At 37.8% G+C, this 8,693-nt stretch overlaps 1 long non-coding RNA gene across 1 annotated transcript; it reads left to right on the top strand.

The window, feature by feature from the left end:
* Positions 1-397: 397 nt before the first annotated feature.
* On the top strand, positions 398-1,605 carry LOC118103584. Its single transcript, XR_007032607.1, has 3 exons — positions 398-600; positions 1,213-1,328; positions 1,466-1,605. It is a non-coding gene; the product is annotated as an uncharacterized LOC118103584 (long non-coding RNA).
* Positions 1,606-8,693: the final 7,088 nt, after the last annotated feature.

The following is an 8,693-nucleotide window of genomic DNA, read 5'->3' on the forward strand; positions in this document are numbered from 1 at the left end:
TTTCTTCTTTTTCATTGGGGCAACAGTGTCAAGGGTTGTTTGTAATGAGGTTGCTGTACTATTAACAAACTCATAAACTAGTGTGGGAGTTAAGTTTTGATAGCTTTCCTGTATTATACTTACGGAAGCGTATTGCATTCACTTGAAAAAAAAAAAGTTCAGTTTTTCTGAGATAACTATCTCGGAAATTCCGAGATAAGTTCTGTTTTTCTGAATAATAAAAAAAAAAGTTCTGTTTTTCTGAGATAACTATCTCGGAAATTCCGAGATAAGTTCTGTTTTTCTGAATAATAAAAAAAAAAAGTTCTGTTTTTCTGAGATAACTATCTCGGAAATTCTGAGATAAGTTCTGTTTTTCTGAATAATAAAAAAAAAACTTCTGTTTTTCTGAGATAACTATATCGGAAATTCCGAGATAAGTTCTGTTTTTCTGAATAATAAAAAAAAACAACCTCTGTTTTTCTGAGTTAAGTTTTGTCGGGAGAAGGCGTTACCTCAGTCCTGCCTGAAGCTCTCACCCGCATGGAGTCGGGTTGCTGCTGCATCAGCCTGACCCTGCAACAGTGCTAAATGATTTCAAGTGCAACGGTGTCAATACAGGTAAGGAAAGTTTTTGGTTACATGTTAGATGCCAAATTCTGTTATGTCTTTTGACCGCATGTAACAAAAGAGAGCGAACGACAGTGACAGCAACCTGCCTCCCTTAAGGCACGATCCAGCTAGCTGTGTTCTAGCCTCTGTTTATAATCCTATCTAGTATTTTGATGAAGTTACATTTTGCATGGACGTTTCGCATAGAGCCCTTGTTCAGCGTGCTACATGTAACTGTTGTTTGGCAACGTTTCTTGTATTAGCGCCATGACGTATAGCGTCGCTTAAAACTGTCAGACTATCCTTCTGTATAAATAACAGTGAACTACAAAAGACTAACAAACGAAATATTTGAATTATGGACAAAAATTTAAACTATATTTCCTTTATCTATCAAAATCCCCATAAAATTCATAATATGTACTATACATAATCTTGTCGTGCAGTATTTATAAAACGTTATTATATTGTTATGCTTTTATATGAAATATCTGAATGCAGTTTTGAGATATTTAAAGAAATAGGAATTTTAAATTTTCATGGGACCATCTTAAATTTGTTCATATTTGTTGATGCAACAAAAATGTGCATAGATTCTGCATTTTTCCTACATTTGTACAGAACCAGCAATGGCTACATCCTCAAATACCCCCCTCCCACAAGATGATGGTCTGAGGATATTTCTTCAGAGTCGAGGTATTCCTGAGGAGAATATTCAGAAAATGCAGCAGGATCGTGTAAGTCTCAGAACAGGGAGAGGATAATTTCAGCACAGAAATAAACAATTTTGGTTATACTTTAGGTGTATTTTAAGCCAGTCTCTTACACTTAAGTTAACGGAATGTCTTAATGTGTTGTTTTGTTTTAATTACAGATTGACACCTCAGTAGTTGAAGAAATTGATGATGACACTTTGGCTGCCTACATTCCAGCATATGGTGATAGGATTGCTACAAGGCGGTTCTGTATGGGAAAACAGACAAGAGGTGGAGTTCATTCAAAAAGACTGTCCCTGTTTGAAAACTAAAAGAAAATGTACACAAAAAGCAACAAAGACAGACTTCAAGATTCTGAGGAAGAGCATTCTATGCAACCAACAAGGATGCATCTAACAAATAATAAAAGGGCCTCAAAGGTGACAAGAAAATAGAGTTAGGCTGGATAAATGATAAGAGACAGGTGAGAAAACGCAATGGTGGAGGAACCAGACTTCTTGATATTTCAAGACAGCCACAAAGAAAGAAATTCTGTCACATGCTAAGAGGCTATTTTCCCAAATGAGAACAGAAATGGAAAGTGGGAGGACTTTAGTCACGATATTGTTGACTTTCAGGAAGCATACCTTGATGACAGAATTAGTGTGGGGAACTCTATGAGACACATAAATTGGGGGTGTTAAGATTTTACCTATTCACAGAGCATCCGACCAATAGAGAAGACATGTTCACAGAAATGGCAGAGGGGCTGATAAACAGACAGACGCAGACAAGCAACAGAAAAACACAGCAGAAAATGTTGAGCAGCTGACACAGAAAACACCAGACAGTGAACAGCAAACACACACTGTGGAAGATGATGGGCAAAGTACCAACAACATGTCAGCGTTTGTCTCTACTGCTGTTGAGATTATTGATCTTACATCTTTGTACAATACATCGGAAGTCATTTTTGGCGCTATGCAAGGTGGACCATTTTTAGGTGTTTTCGATGATACAGTCCCATTTGAGCCTATCCTCCCAATAGAAGAGGCACAAATAAACACCAACACCTACACCTCAACTCCTATTCATTCTGAGACAGTTCCTGCTGCCCCACCAAGTCCTTCTTGTGAACTTTTGCATGTGACTGTGAAACTTCACAGAGTGAATCTCTTAGAAGAACTGATTACTCAATTCAAGGATGAAGCCATGATAAGCTACTCTGTGAAATACAGCTTCATTGATGAAATTGGTGCAGATATGGATGGTGTGTCTAGGGACGTATATGCTGCCTTCTGGACAGAATTTTAGACTGTGCAGCAGAGTGCAGATGTGAGGTTCCATCGCTATCCCCAAAATGGCAAGAAGAAGAATGGAGATCTGTTGGTAGAATAATGGTCAAGGGATTGAAGGACCATGGATATTTCCCCTCTCGGCTCGCTCAAGCCTTTACAGCAGCAGTCACATTTGGTGAACATTCTGTCTCACCTGATATACTGTTTGACTCCCTGATGTTGTATCTTAGTCAGTCTGAGCGTGATCTCTTGTCCACTGCTTTGCAAGAGGCTCTAGTTGGTGATGATGAAGATGAGTTCCTTGATCTTATGGATCGCATGGAGTAAGAACAGTACCAACACAAGAAAACTTGAAAGCTGTGCTTCTCCAAGTGGCCCACAAGCAAATAATCCAGCAACCGAAATATGCACTGGATAACATTGCAGCAGTCGCAGGACCAACTCTCAGGAAGTTCTTCCCCAGTGTGCTGGAAATCCAGAAGATGTATGATGATCTTAAACCAACAACGCAAAGGTGTTAAAGCTGATCACAGCCTCTCCAGCTACACCAGCAGAGAATCAAAGTTTGCGGTTTTTACATCAGTACATTAGGGATTGGATGAAATAGGCCTCCGGAAGATGTTAAGATTTGTGACTGGGTCTGATGTCATCTGCGTTAAGGAAATTGAAGTCATATTCACCTCGTTGGAAGGGCTGGCACGGCGCCAATTGCACATACTTGTGGCCAACTTTGGAGCTGCCGTCAACTTACAACAGCTATCCTGAGCTCGAGCTGAAATAGAGACTATACTGTCCAGCAACTTCTATACAATGGACATTGCATAGGAGTGCTCTGTCACTCACTCACATGTACACACTTTTCCTTTCTTGTTTAATTTTTGTCCGGTTGTAGCCTTATCAGAGCCGACAGTCAAGATCAAAACAGTGTGATTGTGACACCGAGATAATGTGGGGAAGATGTGGTAATTAGCTCAGGAGCTGTATTATGAGCTCAGGGGGATTTTCTTTTTTCATGATTAGCATTTTCTATTTTATCAAGAAAGTCATCACCTCACTTAAACTGTTTGTAACAAATGGTTGATGAACAGTCTGTTCATGCACTTGAAGTACTACTACACCAAAAACAAATGTGCAAATTTGCAAAATTGTTTACTGCTTTGTGTACTTTTTTCATCTAAATATACCAGCTCAGTACATTTGTAGACAATGTAAAGTCTTTAAGTGTTACAAGACATCATCCTCTAAACCTTTATGATGTTAACAGGAAGTCTTTGTGCATTTTGTTGTGTTAAGGTGTCCAAGGTTTTACACTGAAGTAGAGTTGAATTATTTTGGAAGTGTTGTTATTGAAAAATGTTGATGTTTGAAATGCCTGAACAGGCTGGGTATGTTACTACTTTCCAATTTCTTGAATTATTTAAAAAAGCTTTTCATTTATTTTATAGTGGTATTGCTGACACTTTACAGAGCATCTGTTGAACCCTGTGATTCTATAAAAAAGCTAGACCTATAAACAAATTGAGCCTTTTACAAAAGTCATGTTTTTCACACATTGTGTTATGTAAATGACTAAACATCTATTTCAAATTTACTTTGATTTACGTTGTCTGTTATCAGTTTGAGTAGAATCTTTTTGGAAATGGTTCTCACACTTTTTTAATAAGAAATTATAATTGAATTGGAGCCTCTTGCTCATGTCAGCTGTTATTACTGGCTGTGTTTGTTTGTTAATCTGTTGTAAATACATTAAGAGTACCTCAAAGTGTCCTACTTTATAAATAAAAACACTGGTTTCTCTCTTGTTTTGTACATTTGTGATCAAACTAATTGTGTCTTTACTGCAGATAAGTTTAACTACCCATTGCCACAAATGGTACTTGACCATTTATTGTAAGCATTTATTTTTCTAAAACTGGTGGACCCTGTCTCACAGAGCAGAATTGCTGACTTTGGATAACTGCAATTGATAAAACTTATATTATCCATCAAATTCCTTCACAGGAATCTTTTAAGTAGACATTTCCTGTTACTTATTGTTGTGATCAGATGCTACTGCATGTTTATACACTAGGTGGAGCAGTTGTTAAATGAGTAATTAAAGAAGCAGAAAGATTAGAAAAAACACTAAGATGCACATATATGTTGCTTAGGGCATCTTGCAATAAAGCTACTTTGGGACTTAAACTAAGCCTCATCCTTCAAAAACACGAACATAACAGTTATTGTGAAATGTTTATGTGATCAAACATGGGTTAATTCAAAAAGGAAAAAAATGTAGGCATACTTTAATTAGTGTGGAAATTAGGCTTTATTTGTATCATGGTAGCCACACTGCAAATTAAAACAATATTAGGATGACAGACCACATTTTATTAGGCTACATAGGCAAGATTGGCCTGCTTTTATTTAAACGATAAAAGATAGTTGACTTATCAGCACCAAATAATAGACAATATATTTCATATCATGTCTACATCACCAAATGCCATGCATTCTTTGGTGGCAATTGAAATATCTTGATGAGAAAGACACAAAAGGAAGGAATTTCATAAATGCTTAAATAGTGTATAAACACTAAATCACAGGGAGAAATTAAACTGTTGCACTTTCTGTATAACCAGGTTTGTCTGATGCCAAACACCACTGGACTGGCCAGAAGTGTGGGTGTTTTAAGGTTTCAGCCCATAGACACCCATCCTAAGATATTATAACAGGATTTATGGATGATTATGCAAGAATAACCAAAGTGTGTCAGACCACATTCAGTCATGCTACATAGTTCCACTATGAGGACAAATTTGACATTTTTCGCAAAGACAAAATGTGAGACGTTTATTTTCAGGACTGCCCCAGTTACTTTGTTGAGATGTATCATTTTTCCATAATGATGAATGAAAAGAGATATGAAACTCAGAGGGGAGATGTCAATTATTTTAGAGTTCATTGCTATTCATTACTTAGAGACAATACATCTGTCAATCATTTAAACTGAAATTCGCAGTCAACATAACATTTTCCACCCATAGACAAACTAGTAACTAGTAACTAGTGTTATTTTGCTGAGGATGGGTGCTCACATTCAATCATCTGATCCAGTAGAACAACTTGTGATTATTAAATATGGGCATATATGTAAGCCCGTAAAAACCTGTAAAGCTCAATGGCTTCCTCTGGAGAGGTGGGTGGATGAAGACTGTTTTCTGCCATGACAAGGCAACAAATGTCAAACACAGTACTATCACAGGGATATGGTCCCTCTGTAGGCATTCCTCCTGCATGCCTGTATCTTCTGTTGGGATACATCTTTAAGTACTCCTAGCACCAAATAGTTGGGGAAACATCATCACCGGACGTCCTCCTGGGGCCACCGCATTTATGCATCGGCAAATTCTGTGAGTGTTCCAGAGGTGAACAACATCCTGCAGTTCTCTAAATATAAGGAAAGAGTGGGAAGTGAGAAAATTAGTTAACTTGGCTAACCAACTGAAGGCAAAATAAATTGTTATTGTCCACAATAGAGCAGGGTTTTCACAACATTTTCATTGCATATACCCTGAAAAGGGTGCATGTTAATCCTCTTCGAAAATAATTAGTCTTCATATGAGGAGGATTTTTGTCCCAAGCCCAACCACAACTGTCTGCAGTGGGGAATTTTACTACATTTACTCAACTACTGTAGCCTACTTAAGATACAATGTAGGTTCTTGTACTTTACTTGAGTATTTGCATTTAGGGTATTTTGTGCAACTTTATTATTTTACTCCCCTACATCTCATGGGCAAATACTGTCAACTGAATTTGTCTGACAGCCTTGGTTAGTTACTTTTCAGATTCAAAACCATCTGATGGCAAAACTATCTGAAAAGACACCCCTCTCTCACCCCCCAAGCAGAAAAACAACACGGGCGCCCCAGTGGCCACAGCGCTTCAAGTGGGGAGGGGCAGCGGGACCGTGGTGAGGACGAGACACGGATGATCCGGAACCGAGAGAGAACAGCGCGACGGCGACACAGGATCCCCCCTGTGGTCAGAGGACAACCTCTGTCTCCCAGGCAATGAGAAGCACGCCATATCCCCGAACCCACAGCCATTAGTAGCTGGAAATGTCCAACAGTGTCACGTGCCCAAACACTGACATGTTCACTGGCCTTCTGGAAAACTCGGTTACTTAAACAACAATCCTTCTAACTCAGCTGAACTCTATTCTTAAACCATAAACACATTATCTCAGTGAACATTAACATTTACTACCAGTCCTTTATAGTATTCTGGGTATTTTATTGGTATTAAATATTTTTTTAAGGACCTCCTGTGGTGCTTCATGTTTTTAACAGTGGAATTCACTTTTGTTGCTGGTAATATAGAAGAAGAACCTCACACACTTGCTTAACATATAACACCATGGACAAAATAATGTATTAAAACTTTGAATTATAGGCTACATTTCAAAAGCAAAAAAAAGTTTTTCTTACCTCTATTACTTCGAGACATGTGAATTGTATCAGACCTTTGTCGAGGAAGTCACCAGAGAAGTGGTCAGACTCTTTAAATCCTGAAATACGTTCATCCAGAACTGTGCAAGTTGCTTCCTTAAAAAACCCCACCACTGCTCAATCCGTTGGTTATGATTGCTTGAGCCATACAAAAAGCATCTGTTCAAAAATTCATCCATATGATCATCTCTCATGAATATTTGCATCTGCTCCACGTAGCAGTTCTCTGTCCCTAGGTCTGATCTAATTCGAGTAGCAGTCCCATTTCTTGATAACACCTCATCAATAAAGTATCCAGCGATTACCTTTGGATCACTACTTGTAGAGTATGCATGTAGCCACACCACCATTCTTGAAAACCCGTCTATTGCACCATTGATGCAGATTCCATATGGTTTGAGTTTATCATATGAATCTATGTGCCATAGAAAGTTCGGACCTGGATTCTGATACAAACGCGTCGGCGATTCCGCATCTCAGTTCACTCCGTGGGATCCAGTATTTTCAGCAAATGCCTGATTGTCTCTGAGTCACCACGTAGCCGCCTGAATGCATTTCAGATGCATCATCTTATATCCGTGAAGCATTCCATATTCGTTCAACTGATCCTGTAGGAAAACTGCAACGTCCAGCAGATCGGAATGGTCTTTCCGTCTGAACAACCGCAGACTCCTGAGGTGCCTGCGCAAAGTCGACAAACTAATACAAACACCATCTATATTACTTAAAGACACAAGTATCTCCCAGTGTCTCAAGCCCAAAACAAAATAAAACTGGATTAAACTAAGCAGACGGGACATTGTTGCTTCCACGACACCAAATCTCCAACAAGTGAGAGCGTCATTCAGAATAACAGTCAAAAATTTAAAATACTATGAAAACTTAACTCTGTTTTTCTGAAAAACCGAACTTTTTTTTTTATTATTCAGAAAAACAGAACTTATCTCAGAATTTCCGAGTTAGTTATCTCAGAAAAACAGAACTTTTTTTTTTTCAAGTGAATGCAATACGCTTCCGTATATACTGACACATGGCTATTAAGTAAATGTCAGAGGAATTATTTCCTTAAATTTGTTTACAGTATTATCTGATAAACACAGACAATAATGGAATCTTTGTCCAGTCTTCCTCATACTGAAGTGTCTATAATTAACTCTACATGATGATAATTAACTCTATGTGGATTAAAATGAAAACAACATTACTACTAGTTTTATTTCACACAACATAGAATTAAATTGTGTCTGAAAGACCTCTTTTTCAGCCAGACAAAAGCGGCAACAATATATGTTATGTTGTGCATTTGATCCCCTTAAGCGTGACACCATTAAATGGTGTGCCTTTGGGCATTCAATAAATGTGGATATCAGAAAAAATATTGAATATTGATATTAGAAATATTAATATTAAATAATAACTTTAATAGATTAAAGTTACCTCGGGGCACCACCCTTCAAAGGAAGGGAAAAGATAGACAATTTATCGATTTATTCTCATGAAAGTACTAACTACAAATTTGGAACTCTGATTCATAATTAAATTAATAACTATAACCAAAATTACCATATAGTTAGTGAGCAAAGTTGAGGGATATGGAGTTCTTGACAGTGTAGAGG

Source organism: Hippoglossus stenolepis, chromosome 3 (genome assembly GCF_022539355.2).
Source record: "Hippoglossus stenolepis isolate QCI-W04-F060 chromosome 3, HSTE1.2, whole genome shotgun sequence".
Classification (NCBI taxonomy): Eukaryota; Metazoa; Chordata; class Actinopteri; order Pleuronectiformes; family Pleuronectidae; genus Hippoglossus; species Hippoglossus stenolepis.